Source organism: Chroicocephalus ridibundus, chromosome 9, assembly GCF_963924245.1.
Source record: "Chroicocephalus ridibundus chromosome 9, bChrRid1.1, whole genome shotgun sequence".
Lineage (NCBI taxonomy): Eukaryota > Metazoa > Chordata > Aves > Charadriiformes > Laridae > Chroicocephalus > Chroicocephalus ridibundus.
Window position 1 is genome coordinate 15,487,248 of NC_086292.1, and position 15,715 is coordinate 15,502,962.

At 41.8% G+C, this 15,715-nt stretch overlaps 1 long non-coding RNA gene across 9 annotated transcripts in view; it reads right to left on the reverse strand.

The window, feature by feature from the left end:
* Positions 1-835: 835 nt before the first annotated feature.
* Positions 836-15,715, reverse strand: part of LOC134520540 (uncharacterized) — an 89,131-nt gene continuing 74,251 nt past the window's right edge. For 6 of the 9 annotated variants that reach the window (XR_010072459.1, XR_010072461.1, XR_010072456.1 and 3 more), the window contains 4 exons: positions 11,796-12,006; positions 9,646-9,709; positions 7,086-7,169; positions 3,374-6,459 (listed from right to left, as the gene is read on the reverse strand). This is a non-coding gene — a long non-coding RNA (uncharacterized LOC134520540). Of the gene's footprint in view, positions 1,915-3,043; positions 3,104-3,373; positions 6,460-7,085; positions 7,170-9,645; positions 9,710-11,795; positions 12,007-15,715 lie in introns of those variants that run through there. The other 3 variants (XR_010072463.1, XR_010072460.1, XR_010072457.1) reach the window with 3 other exon arrangements.

Consider the following 15,715-nt stretch of genomic DNA (forward strand, 5'->3'; position numbering starts at 1 on the left):
AAGTCATGGAAAGCAAGGTTTGTCCTCTTGAAAATCCATGCACCTTATCTCTTCAGCTTCCTCCTCAGGAAAAGGGCATGGGAGCTCAGTGCACCTTTTATTTACTTTCCTTTGATTACCATCAGCTGAAGCTCTTCACACCCTCATTTGGTGCAATTATCTCCTCCTGTTTGAGTTAATTTCTAATGAGGGGAACCCATTTCTTAAGATATTAGTTGGTCAGAGCCATGGCACCGGAGCCTTTTACCACAATGACTAAGGAGGTGCAAATATACCTTCTCACTGGTGCCATCCTCATGACCAAGCCATATTTTATAAAGCCCATACTATCATTAGCAAACACACTAATAGCTTGCAAACCTCGCCATGATACAGGAATGCTGATATCTTTATTTCTGCAAAGCGCATATGCAGAGCCGTACTACATAGAGCCAACTACGGCTGATATTTTTAATCTATAGTAAAGCCTTGCTATATAAACCAACTGTTCCTCCTCATTTTAGGTGCCTGTCTCTCTTTCAGGTAAATATTTTCTCTTGCTGACCTAGTGTCATGAGCTTCCCCCGTTAAGATTAGTTTGCTAAATCTAGTCAGAGGAATCTATATGTGCTGATATTCCCTAGTTGCTGATGGCCTCACATTTTGACTGTAACCATGGTGCTGCTGGATTTATCATGGCTGCATGGCACAATGTGTACCTCATTATTCTTTCCTGGCAGCTTTGTATAGCTTTTATTTAGCTGTAAAAATAATTTACATTTCTTGAGCATCTGAATTAAAGATAAAATAGAACTATGACATCGAGAGCTGGAGATTTTATGCAAATTTATTTATAAAGATAAATCACATTTAGAATGCAAAATTACACAAATGTCTTCCACAAATCGCCCATCTCTTAAAGAAATTAATTCTTTACTTTTTTAAGAATAATTCCTTAACATATTATCTACGTAGTTGCAACGTGAACAGAAACTTAGTATAAAATCCGAAGTGAAATTTGGGTACGCTGTGTTGCTGATGAGATCCGTTATGTGACAAGGAATTTTTTCACTTCTACGTCACTGACTTGAAATTGCTTCAGGTCACCAGCCCGTGGCACTCTGCATCAGCTGCTCCCGGCCTGGGATGAAATTCTGGCTGCACTGAAGGCACTGGCAAACTCTTGGTTGGCTTTACTGGGGCCACGGTGCCCCACTGTGCTAAGTGATGTACAGGAAACACAGCGACAGCACGACTCCACCCCATAATGCTCACGTACCCACGTCACACACACACAACCCAAGCACCTGGTCCAAAAGATGAGTTGTTCAAATATTCTAGAATAACATTTCTGGGAAAGCCCAGCTACTTGCATCTAATTCCAATACACCCAACATCATAAATCCAGGTGATTTTTATTGTCTTTTGGGATTTCAGAATGGTATAGAGTATATTTTTGAAAGTGGGATATAAGTGATGGGGGAGTTTCTGACTATAAAGTTACTTTGAGCAAATAATCTAACAGTAGTTATTTTGCTTTCAAAATTATCATAGATTTTGAATACAAATAGGGCTTCATAAAATTTCTTTTAAAACTTTAGAGTTTCTCTCTGCTCTAACCTCAGGCTTTTCCTTCTAGCCCCTTCTGTTGCTTGGTTATTTTAACATCGGCTCCTCTTATGCAAGATCTCTGCTTTATATTTGTGGGGGGAAAAAATCAGTGGTTGTTTTCTTGACTTTCTAATAAAATAATCCATATGAGGTCTCAGTTTTGCTGAACATTTTTAGTATAACACCCCTTCTACTTGGTGGAAGCAACGTTCAAAGAATCTCAGAAATCTCCATGCTTCCCATCCTTCTGCCACACTGAGTTCTTCACTGTGCAGCCCTGTTCCCATTGCACTTTGTCCAAAAAGAAGGGTGGAGAATTGTTTCCTAAGGAAAAAAAAAAAGCATAGAAATATTGACTGCCAATGCCATGCTCTTCCATTATCTCTCCTTCCATGTTGAGTCCAAATACAACTCTTGAATCAAAAGTAACACAGCAAACGACTTCTCCTTTAGCCACATATTTGCTATGCGGAACCTGGGCGATCCACACCACCCAAATTTCTGAGCCTCTGCTCGTTATATTACACATAAAAGCATCCAGCTGCATTTTGCAGTGTCTTGCAGATCACTTGTAGACAAAGTCAGCTATCGTCTCAGACATATTAAAATGGTTATTTAAGCATTTCATACTAACCGATGTGCAATTTAACTTTGCCTCTTGCCTGCCACGCAGCGCTGCCTGCCTTTCTGTGCGTACAGCTGGGGTGAACCACAGGACAAAACCCTTCCCGATTGCATTTCTCCTGCCTGCAGCTTGCCTGCCAGCTTGGGGGGAGCCCAGGCACCTCAGGAGCCCTTTGAGTTTCAAAGACGATTTTTAATTATGGATTTGGGCATCCAGCAGCCGACAGGCTGATCCGGACACCCACATCTCTAAGGACTTGGTGAGACCGAAAAATACAAGTCCCCCCATGACTGTTATCACATGTGCTGCTGCTTTAGGGGCTTCCCTATTTGCCGGTAAAAATGGTACCTCAACACCACAGTCGGTGTTAGAGTTGGGAGCACAAGGAACACAGGCTCAGGTAAATTTTGTAATAAATAACATGTTTTAAATTTAGTTTGTTCAATTCCACCTTCTGAGAAACTGCACAGGGAAGAAACTCCAGGATAACAATAAAAAATATTCATAAAATGAACCTCTGGAATTTACCAGGTTAGAAATTTTATGCCTGTGTTTTTAACCATCCCACAAAATTCCTTAAAAGAAACAAAATTTTTGGTTAAGTCTCATGGAACAACCTAAACCACAAGTAAAACGGATATTCTGGTGGACTAACACTGAGGACGTGTTTCTAATTTCTATACATTTAGTTTATCAGAAGTACACCACCTTTTCCAGCCAATTATTGCTTCATCAGCATTCTCAGAAGGTGCCACGGTGTTGTGGGCAGAATACAATCGTATTCCCCAACACCACATTAATCTCGATATTTGCAGGATATTTGCACACCTACTGTGAAGAGCAGGAGAGCGATGGCTATGGATGCTCAGCTCTCCCTCCTGGCTGGTACTGGACCAAACACACCCATCAGGGCATCCAAACAATGGAGAAGAAAGGAAGAAATGAAAAACAAAACAGAAAAACAAAAACAAAAAAGAAGAAAAAGAAAAAGAAAAGGAAAAAGAAAAAGAAAAAGAAAAAAAGAAAAAGAAAAAGAAAAAGAAAAAGAAAAAGAAAAAGAAAAAGAAAAAGAAAAAGAAAAAGAAAAAGAAAAAGAAAAAGAAAAAGAAAAAGAAAAAGAAAAAGAAAAAAAGAAAAAGAAAAAAAGAGTTACGTGAATAAGAAAAGTCGTAATTAAGAAGATCCAAGTTAACTGGAGACCAATTTAACGAATATAGAATAGTTTTACATCTCAGGAGGGAGTAATACTCTTACAACCTCAGACAGGGCCCGAGGCCCCAGTCACGAGGAGTTCACGTGCCCCAGTCCCATCGCAGACAATTGGATTTAAGCACACATTTAAGTACGTGGCAGAGCAGGGATGGTTTGTGAGATCCCTATAAAAGCACAACCTTCCATTCTCCCAAACCATATGGATTTGACTTCCCATATGGAGTGACAAAATAAAAATATATTCTAAAAATAGCTCTCAAAAAATGCACTGGATGAAGACTGCTTCCTGTGCTACAATTTGATTAGCCTTGTGTTTTATTTCTTCAGCAGCGATTTTAATTTATCTCTGATTTGGAGCATGAAAAGCTGCTTTTCTAGTTGTTAGCAGAGGAGAAAAAGGCATCCGGGAAGCAAATATAGAGAGCTCTTCTGGCTTTATAGGAGCTGCAGGAACAAGTAAAATGATTTTAGAGCAGCAGAAAACAAAGTGATGCTGGGAGATGATCTATCTTTGCAATCTGTATTTAAGTTCCCTGTCAGCCCCTCCGCGGGTGCAGAACATTACATATTCCGTGCAGCTCTAAAGTAACCTAAAGGAGCCAAAAATTGTCAGCGCAGAAATCCCCTCTGCGGGAGGGATCTCTGCCAGCACGGCTCCCGCCCGGCTCGGTGCGGCGGCCACACGTGGCTCCCTGACAGCTCCTTCTGTCCACCGCCACGCGAGGAGCCGGGGCAGCCGCTCCCTCCGTGTCGCGGCGTTGATGGATGGATGGTATCGAACGCAAACATTCCTGTTTGGGCTCTGCTGTAAGGCGCCTTCTTAGAAATCATAAACTTTTTTTTTTAAAGAAGAAAAAAACAATCTGGAAATTTTAAATTCCTTTGCACTTCAGATGGGTCAGGGAGCAAACCATCAGCCAAGTGCCTGGGGAGCTGCTGGTGGCATCTAAGACATGAAACCGCTGGCTTTGGAAGAGGGGAAGGAGAGAAGATCAGTTTTGGTGGGAGCCTCGACCATCAAGTTCTCACTTGAAGACTCAAGTAGTAAGTCTCACCGCTGTGCTCAGCAGGAATTACCTTCCCCCCCTTGGCGCTGGAGGACAGCTGGGGACCAGCACCACAGCACAAACACATCAGCATCCCTCAACAGCAGCTGGATCTTGACTAGACAAAGGGCTGACGAGCCCTACACTGGCCATGGGGTTTTTGTGTGCCTGGTTTGAGACTGACACAGCAAGGTGTCTCAACAAGGATCTTTCCTTTGGGATCTTCTATGAAGCTCCTGCAACTCCAGAAGTCGCCCACGGATGCCTGGGCTGTGCTGCTCCCTGGTTTAGGTTGCTGCCTTAGGCTGAAGACCGGGATTTAATACCCACCCCTGCTCCAGTGGCAATGCAAGCACAGGAAGCTGTCATTTATTTTTCTGAAAGGACGTTGTAGAGAGATGGGGGTCGGTCTCTTCTCCCAAGTAACAGGCGATAGGACAAGAGGAAACGGCCTCAAGTTGTGCCAGGGGAGGTTTAGATTGGATATTAGGAAAAATTTTTACACTGAAAGGGTTATTAAGCATTGGAACAGGCTGCCCAGGGAAGGGGTTGAGGTACCATCCCTGGCGGTATTTAAAAAATGGGTAGACATAGTGCTTAGAGATATGGTTTAGTGATGTTTTTTGTCAGAGCTAGGTGGGTGGTTGGACTGGATGATCTGAAAGGTCTCTTCCAACCTAGGCAATTCTATGATTCTATGTATGCCCAAACCATCCCCATCCTTGTCACATCCGAGAACACACGGCAAAGTAACTGCTCTGGTTAGACATACATTTCTCATTATTTGTGTCTTTTGCCAAAATAAGTAAGCAAATAGATAGATAGCAGATAGACAGATGAGTAAAAACATTCCCGTTCAACTTCCCAGAGTGATGAAGTACATCACTTCTTGCGTTTCCAGCATTTCAGTTTTCCCACATCCGTGAGTTTGCTTGTATTTATGCAAATAATAAGCATGGATTTCCTGCAGGCCTCTGACGCTGCTTTAATAATGCACACTCTGGGAAAGCTTTCTGTCCTGTTTCTGGGTTAATATTTGTTGCTGCATCTGCAGAAGTGAAATAAACCCTAGAAAAATTGTCATTGCAGGAAAACTGTTCCCCTCTCCTCAGCGCTGGAGGGGACAGCAAGCACTGGTGCGTTGGGATGGAGGGGGCAGAGCAGCTCCCAGCTCCTCTCCAGCCCAGAAGACATGAGCAAAAAACGAAGGGTCAACCCTTTCTGCCAGCTGTTTGCACTCGTTGGGTGCCTGGAGCAAGAAAAAACGGCAAGACCGATGGCCAGGACCCCTGTTCTGGGCATCAGCGTCACGGTTTGGGCTCTCAGATGCTCATCTCCAAGCCCCAGCCCCAGCAACTGTGGCAGTGCGAAATAAAGTTCATTTGGGTTTTTTTCCTCTCTCTCTCTCCAATTTATTAAAGCTTTAGGAATGATTTTCCCAATCTGAGCAAAAGGTCTATATTTACCCTTAAAAGAGACTTTTATAATATCTAAGAAATATTAAAACCTGAAAATGGGAAATAAAAGACATGTAGAGAGGGAAGAAGCTGAGCTGTAAAAGCTTTGGAAGAAAAAGGATTAGAGGCAAGCTTTTCTCTAAAGAATTTATAGAGAAAAAAGCCAACACTTTGGAAACAGTTATTTACAAAGTTCAAAGTACTTGGCACCCTTTGCTTCGGTAAGATAAGGGGCAACAAATAACATCCATAGTCACAAGGAGTTAGCACAATTACTTCTGTCAGCAAAACTAATTTTACAAAAAACATATTTATTCTAGGAAGAATACTTTTCTTGCTTCAGATTCATTTTTACATTGCTAATAAGTCTCTTAGCAGTAGATTATAAGTGCCTCTTAAGCCAGGAACATGTGGATCGCCTTAAGCGCAGCCAGTGGTCTCTTCTCCGGAAAAACCGTGATTGAAGCCGAGGAGAATTTCACCTGAGGAGGTTCACTGCAGGTGTTTGGTCCCGTGTCTGTAACCTGCACTGTTACAGAAATTGTTAATAATTATTATACACCACCAATCTTCAGAAACAAGATCTAGGACTATTCTGACCTTTTTACCTTGCCTTACATGTAGACACGAGTGGCCAATTTAGGGCAACATGCCCAGAGAGTGGGAAAGAGTCCACCTGCCTGACAACCTGTATGAGGCCCGTGAACCTTAAAAATTTGTCCAAAATTATCCAAAAACTGTCTGAAAAACATCCTAGACCTGATACCTGCTAAGCCAGGTAAACCCTTTAAGGGAATGTAAGTTCAGAAGAATCTAATTTCGGTAAAAAAGCAATGGATGAGAGACAAAGACAGCCCTCTCCGGCCGGCACTGATGGGTCCCACTTTCCTGAGCTCTGCAGATGTGGCAGTTTTCCAGAGGAGATGCCGAAAAACACCTGGCTGTGCTCTCTGGAGGTGAACAAAGGCAGGAGCTGGACTGAGGCAGGAAGACGAGTGGTGGATACGGGAGACAAACAAAGAAATAAAACTTTTTGACACATCACTAGAAGAATCTGGAAAAAAAAAACCCTTACTGCCTCTTTGTGGATAAATACAATTCTATCAACTCTACGTGAAGGTGGTGAGAAGCCCCAGGCTGCCCTTGGCACCTCACCTGCACCGTGCAGAAGCTGTTGTCCTCCCCGGCTGCGAATTCACCGCTCCAACACCAAGGGGTCCATCAGTGCCCTCTCCTGTGCTGGGAGGAGCAGAAAGAATAAAAAATGATTTTAGACCTAATAAGAATTACAGTTGGTAACGTCATAAGCGGTTTTCAGGGATATTATTCCAAGTATTGCCTGCTCTGCAGCGCTTTGCATGGAAAAGCAGCAGAAACAACACGCCCCAGGAAGCTGCTCAGAAAATAAATGCAGGAGCTTAATTCACACGCAGAAATGCTCACTCGTGCAAAGAAAATATTTAGATGATGATGAAAGAGGACCAGCTTCCAGTTTTGGATATTCCGGGCGATTCTCTGATTGATTTGTGCGTAGGCACTTCACTGAAGAACAGAGATTAGAGGTGTCTGTGGCCAGTCCGGACATTATAAGAAAGCATCTGACAAAGTTACAAATCTAAATCCCGCACCCAGAAAAGTAGCTAAATGCTCTAAATCAAGTTATTCCATTTCAATTCCTCGCTTTCCTCAATTTTTTGTTCCAAAGGCTTTGTGACAATTCATGTCAAAGAGCTAAGTAAATATTTTCTTGCACTGTGTGGAAGATGATGTCAGGCGGTGATGGAAGTGAAATACTGACTTTGTATAACTGTTTGTACCTCAGATAGAATTGACTCATTTTGTGAGATTATAGAAAATGCATTCGGTGATTATATATGCCCCTAGAGGCCACGTGGAGGTGAGATTATGCATCTCACAATGTTATTTTACCAGGAAAAAAATGGACTAAGTAAATAAAAAATCTGCAGGATGTGACTTCATCATGCACCGTTGACACCTGTTCGTATGATTTAAAGAATGTTACTATGAATATCATAGTTGCTAATGTAAATGATGAAGAAATCATAGGTCAATCATATAATAATAAATATTAGCATAGGTTTCCCAAGGCCAGAAATGGCTGAAATAGTAATTGGAATTATGATTTTACTCTTGAATTATGTGATACTGAAAACAATTTGGTCGCTGCTGCTTTCCTGGAACTGCTCCATTAGAGCCAAGCAGATACACTCTCCAATCTTTCTTATTCCAAGAAATAATGTCACCTTTTCGTAAGGATTATTTTTCTTTCAGGTAGGCATGCCCCTCACCCCGCACGCTGCATTCAGTTGCCACGTTAGAGGGACACATTGAGCAGCGTGTCCCTATCTGAGTCCACGGTCCCTATCGCTCTGGGCACTGGCCTGAGGATGCAGCACCCCACCCCTGTCATTCGGGTTAGATACCTCGGGGTAAGGTAGAAAAACAGGAAAAAAATCCTCATAAGTGTAGTGCAGACACAAAGCAAGCATCTAACCTCCTCCTCAACCACAAGGCACTTCCCTCTTAAACACCAGAATAAAGTGCTCTCAAAACACATTAATGCAATAGCCGATACATTAAATTTGATGAAAGACTGGTCCAAACAATATGGTTTAAATTGACAAAACACCTGAAACTCACGGCACTATTTATGACAGCGCTGAATCACCCTGGACACACAGAAGGCACACAAAAAAAGTGGCTGCAGCTGCAACGTAATTCATTTAGGAGTTCTCTGGCAACACCTTGTGCAGCAAAAAAAACACCCAGCCAGCCTGGTGTGGCAGAGCAAACGCGTTCTTCCAGGGGGCGAGGGGGCTGATAGTCACTTTAAAGCATTAAGTGGCACCTTCACCTCCTTTCCCCAGCTCCCTACACCCCTCCCTGCGATGAAGGCTGCATGAATTCGTCCCAGCGTGGTCTGAAATCCAGAAGCTGCCACACGAAAATATTTTAAGTAATAGGAGTTGCTGGGTGATTACTGTATTACCTGGGGATTCCTGCCAACCGCCGCACACGACGGGCTTTGGAAATGCTGCTAAATCCTATCTTTACAGGAGAAAAAAAAAAAACCACAATCTAATCCTGAAATGCTATCTGAATATTGTTGGGCTGTTTTCCTTTAATGCTTGTAAGTCCTTACTGACGGGAAGCTCATAGCAGAGCAGTCATGTTCTATCTGGTGCCTAATGCTGAAATACTCCGTACAAAAAAATCCGGATACGCCGCAAGTATTTTAGCACGGTTACACAAAAGTCTAAAATTAGGTCATAAATTATATAATCTTGCAAGGAAACAACAAATTTAATGACTATGCCAAACCAGAGATAAAAGCTGAGGAAGGAAATAGCATCTTTCTCATTAAATATTAAGGATCAGATCCTTCAAACATTTCCCAGTGACGAACTCTGTGGGAGTTTGGCATCTGTATTTGTGTGTATTCTATAGAATGTGCTTATACATCATATACGAGTGCTGCATGTGATTTATGGAGCATGCACACACGCACACATGGTAAGTATATTTATAATGCATAAATATATTCCATCAAGAGCAGAGAAGGTGATTAGTGACAGTTTCCTAAGAGGTTTAATCAGATATCGTGATGGCTTATTTCCAATGTTGCTCCAAAAGGGTTTTTCATTACAGGGCACTCAGAAGGAGCAGGTAGAGGCATTGCTTTTTTCACACTTACTGTGGCAGCAGATATCACAGACGTAGAGATCAGCTCTGTGCATCCTCGCTGGGATTCAAGAACCCTGTAAAAGAAGAAAGATTACCAGGTTATAAGAATGGATTTGAAAATTCCCTGCAACCTTTCAATCTCTCCCCTAACGCTACTCTGCCCTAGCCTTTCTTCTAGCCTCACACAAGACGAATCTGATCTGATCTATTTAAAATAATGCAGGGGTGGGGTTTCGTGCATATTCCCTTAAAAGTTGTAAGTGATTCTGCTGAGACCGATGGCCAGTGCTGATGTCCTGAGTATGTTAATGAGAGGGAATGAGAATCTCTGATGGAATAAGCCAGATAGCGCTCCCGTCCTTGCTGTCGTCAAAGCCTCTCTGATAACTATGTCCTTTTTTTTTTTTTTCAAAGATTTGAGTCATTTGTGGATCAACTATATAATCCTTGTGCTGAAGCCTGGGAAAACTGCTGTTGATGCCCTTGGCAAATTCTTATCCTAAAAAAGCATGAAAAAGTGTAGCAAGTAATTTCAATTCCATAAAATATATTAAATGCAGCACACAGGTATGTAAATGGGAAACTCCATAACTGTAATTTGCCCATTTAGAGCCTGATCTAAAGGCTATAAAAGTTAATTTGAAATCTTTTCATTGATTTTAATGGCCTTTAGATCGGGCCCATACTATTCGCTGCATATCATGTTTGTTTCAGTGCAACAGTACATTTATCTAAAACATGAATTTTGTGGATTACAACACACACAGATCCACTGCTTACTGTCCAAAGGCAAAGCTTGTGAAATGTATTGACTTTAGTAACACACATAAAATGTAAAAACCAAAAGAAAGTCTCAAATAACGATTACACTTTATAAAAGTGAGATAAAAAATTAGAAGGCCTTCTTTTCATTATATACTAATGCAATCTAAATGTATTTTAAGCATCATGAAATCCAAATGGAATTTGTCACAATTCCTCATTTCCGAATGCAGCGGTTCCACAAAAAATTACATGTAAATGATTCAAAACCTCTTGAAGAAACAGCATTTTTTTCTAATTTGAGGAGAAGAAAAAAAAACGTTTCAACCCAAGCTCAGCAAGGGATAACAGTATTACAGTCTCTGCGCAGAGAATTTAGCCACTCATAATGCTAAATCCTTCTCAAATGCTTTATTGCTATAAGGTGGCTAATACCAGCCTCCACACAACAGGACTCCCATAGCATTAACCATGAGAGATAGGCTTCCAGAAAGAAACTATAGCAAAGTAATTGTAAATCTCTAATGATGCATAAAACCAAGCTGAATTGGTCCTGAATTCTCAGCATAAAAGAAATGAACCATCAGAAGAACCAATTCTGGTGGCAGTATAACATACCCCAGTGTGGAAACTGTTTATGGTGTTTGCTGCAGTGGAAATATTCCTACTAATATGCAAGCTATACGAATTCATTAAAAATGCCCGAATGCTGCAACTCCTCATGATACCATGTGTGACATTAAAAACAAATCATTAGCCAAAAGAAAACTTCATCTGTACCAAAACAATTCACCATCTTTCTCAGTCATACCCAGTTGTCCATACAGTGAAATCAGTCACTTCTGCGTTCTTTTAAACCCATTTTGCAAGACCTTCAGGATGATGCTGTGCCCCGGGCAGGTACTGCCCCACCAGGCTGGGCTGGGTTGGAGCTCTGCCCCACCAAGACCGCACGTCCCAGGTGCTCAGCTGAACCCAGATGACCACATGGGCAGGAGACCAGCCTGAAGCCTTATCCCCCACCCCGGCTTTGCTCAAGAGGAGACCGGTGCTGGACCTCCAGCAGTGGCCTTCAAGGGTACAGAGCCATGGCCACATACCAGTGGGACAGGGCTGTCCCTGATGGTGTGCCAGCACAAACCCCAAACCTCCCATTTTCTTAGAAGATTTAGGCAATTCCTGCTGGGTAAGCATCCAACAAAATATTTTAATCCATAATTAATGATACCATTTAATTAATTAATGATGTAATCCACAACCTCTAACAATGAACCCAGCTCATTTCAGAAACCTCAATGCACTAACCGGGACCTTCACCCATTAATCCATCACTGTCCAGAGGCAACTTGCTCCAGAAGCAGATCAGATTGATTATCTAAGAGACCAGAAATCACTTACTTGTGCACACACGAGGCACAGCAGGCGCAGAGGTTGTGCATCTTTCCCCATGCAGCCTTGCCCAGGAGCTTCAGCGTGGCCATAAACAAAATTTCTTTTGAGAAGAGAAGCCAGTCTTACTTTTGTGTCTAGAAGATCTCTGGCTTTTTTTAGATGCTGCCAAGAGGTATTGCATAGGATGATGCTTTTCTAGCGCCGGGGCATCTGTCCACTGAGAAATAGATTGACAAGGCTGGAACTGTTGGGTTTGTTTGCTTTATCATTTCACAACTCTAAGAGCCAGACATCTGAAAGCTCAGATACATCATTGCACAGTGTCAAAATCGGCGAAGGCACAGATTTGAAATCTGCATACGTGGACAAAAATAGGGTGTATCTGAAATTAATTAAAATTTCTAGGCACTACCTAGAGAATGATATTTACCCATAATAAGCATGCATCAATGTATATCACATTTAGTGCATGGTTTTTAGTGAAGTTGCAGTTTTCAAGTCTTGCGCGTAGGACTCTAAGGCTTAGCAATGACTTTTCATGTTAAAAAAGCATTTTAAAGAATTCTTTTCTAAAAAAAAAGAAGCAAATGCCACTCATTTAAAGTCAAACTAAAATGAAACGAAATGCAAGTGACCCACTGAGGCTTTCTATGCTTGCAGTTGCAACTAGCTGCATCACATACTGCATGCGCAGTATAAAACATAACACAACCGTATAGCTGTTACAGCCTTATCTACAATCCCCGCGGAAATAATGGGAAGAAAAGGTAAACAATTTTGCGAGGGATTTAAAAAAAAAGGGAAAAAAAAAAAAGGAAAGCATTGATCTGACTCTGTCCCTACTGCAGTTAATGAAATTTTTAACGCTGACAGCAGTACAAAAAGTTAGGATAAGGATAAAAGGTGAAGAAATTAAGTTCCCCTATTAAATATCCTCCCTGTACATATATATAACAATAAAGGAATGGAGAAACTGATGGGGAACTGATGGGGAAAAAAGAGGGGAAAACCGCTGCAGGAGTAAGACAGAAATGAACTAATTCACACTGTTACAAACTTCATTCACGTTGGCGAGGTGCTGGCACCACGAGCATCTTTTTTATTTACTTATGGGTGAGGGGTCCTTCCCTGTAAACAATTTTTTTATAGCTGTTCATTTTGGGAAAAAGTCCAAACTACTTGACCTATTGCCCCAAGGATCTCACAGCAGTAAGTGCTATCCAGGATACTCCATCTGACACCTCTATATTCAAAGGTACCTCCATTTTTTCCAATCAAATCAGAACAACTCTAATTAAATTTAAACAAGAAGCTAAAGTGAGATGAATGGTTTATAGGTGCTTCATGCTTCCCTACATTGATTAATAGATAAAGAATTCTTACCTCCACCAAATTAGTTGACAAACCCTGCTGTAATTTATTCCTTGTACATGATGATCTGTAAGCACAGTGCACTCTGGTAGGGACTGAGCTCCAGCTCCCTCTAAATATATTCCGTGCTGGTTGGCTGCACCCACCAGGTATTTACATTCCACAGATCTTGTCCTAGTATTCCCCTTTTAAATTAAAGTAGCAGCGGTTATTCTTGCACAGAAAGCCATTATTTGTGAATCGGGTTTGCAATGCGGGCAGTTGCATTGGGCCGTGCCATTTCTTGGTGCCCAAAGAACTGCTCTGCTGAGTTTTATTTTGCCTTTTGTTTTCCCTGGTGTTGTCCTGCGTATTACCCTGCTCTGTAAGTGAGCAGCAAACGCAATTTTCTTACACATACAGATGGAATTTTGCCAGAGCAGTGCATTTGTCACTTCAAAATCAGGCTCTTTAACCCCAAAGCTGATCCAGAACACGCCTGACCACTTCTAAAGGAGAGCACAGGAAGAAGAAGGAGGTCAGGGGCTGTGCCAGGGATTGCCTGTCTGCCCCGGCCAGCAGCGAGCCCCGGCCACCAAGGCCCAGGCTGGAGCCATCCAGAGGTGGGCTCCAACTTTTGGAGATGGCACTGACTGAGGCCATTTTAAAGGCGTTTACTTTTAAGAAGAGTGCAGTTCAGGTTAGGGTATGAACCAGCAGTTGGCCAGAGATGTATATGGGGTTTAACCTGATTCACTGATTACTTTGCAGTTCAAATTTTGCAAGGGGCATCCAGCCCTCGAGACAGATATCGCTGCGCTGGACAAATGGCAATCAATAGATCTATTCAGAAAAACATAATTTCATTTTGCTTCTTAACCAGAAATTGATACACACACATTTCTTCCTTCCCAGTCCTCCCTGACTTAAATATATCCTGTGTTATACAAGTAATTGTTTTGAACCCACTCTAGGACACAGTCAGAGACATGACTCCAATAACACATTATCAGTAAAACAAAGCAAAACAGTTTCATGTCCCTGCTGGGTTTGTATATACACTCTTAAATGAGCAGATTCTCTCATTATTCACCCTGATCTGGTCATTGTATGCTTAGTCACAGCTGTCACAACAGGTGCCCGAACATCCTCCCCCTTCACGGCACTGCGTTTTCTCTCTAGAGTTTGTTGTCAAATTCCTCTGCTGCCTTTCTCTGGTGGCTTTGCTGTTCCCTCTCCAGCTCTTCCCAGGTTCAACTTCATAATTACTTCTCAAATCATCCAGGGCTGGCTGACTCTGGATGCGATAACCCTTCATCTTAAGCATCATTTCTTCTTTACCAGTTGATGTTCTTCATCCCGTCACATGAAGCCATTTTATCTATCAACTTTGGCCATGCTTTTGTTGCTTGAACCTTTCTCCATCTTTCTTGATACCTCCAGTGGCCATACACTTAGGGACTATGCAGCAGCTAGATGCTGATTCCTCCACTAGACCAGATTATCTCCCCCTATGCCAAACAACGGCAAGAATCTCCAGTGACTTGAGGATTTCCAGGCGGGGTCTTGCACAAAACAACATTTAACACGAAAATTCTTTGGAATTAATATTTATGCCCCAAAATACCATCTCTTCACTTCTGTTTCTCTCCAGCATCCTTCAACAGTGGATTGGGGTTCCCAAAATTGAGTGCAGAACTGCCCCTTCCCTGTCCCATTCCTGTCGCTGCAGATTTATGTACTGCATTTTCCCACTGAGCTTAGCACTCATTGAGGATCTTTTACTGCTGAAAATCCTGTGAGTGCTTAAATTATCAGCACTGTGCTACTGTGCGCTAACAAAGTTTATCTGATACAACATCATATCAAGCATTTCCAGTTCTGTAACAAATGTTTTCTTAGCTGGAAGCAAGTTTCCTCTGATATTAGAGTACCGAGAAATAAAGAGACAATTTTATATGATTTTTCTTGCTATTGTCTTCAAGGAATATAGTGTGGGTTGAGGGCAAAATATACACAATGCAGCCTCTTTTATGTTTTATAGACATCAGAATTTAAGGCCTGATTTCCGAAGTGCTATAATCCATCAGTCCCACAGAACTGCAAAGGCTGGTGAGGGAGAAACTAGACTGAAAGCCAGCTATGTAACCTGTATCAATCCCCTGAAGCACTGAGAAGATTGGGCCAAAGCATTAAGGCAAAAGCTTTCTATAACTTTATTTCAATAAAATTACAAAAGAGCAAGGAAAATACCCAGCTTTTGAGTCACAGAAAAAAAATACATTTGGTACAGTACTAATACCATTTAGTTTGTTTTCTCTCTAAAAACTCACAGTTAGGGGTTAAAACATGCATGTACATCTCAAGTTTCATCCATTTGGGACTGAATTATTTTTCTTTCCTAGCTCACTCTTACAGTACTGCCTTCCCTGTCCTGCAGCACGGTTTGACATCCCTGCAGCAATTACAACTGCTTGCAGTTGAGAACAAAATATTACAAAAATCTTTAATGCATTGACCATTCTTAACGGAATTTATCAGCTGGCAACCAAAAGTAGAGGCGGTGTCATATATTC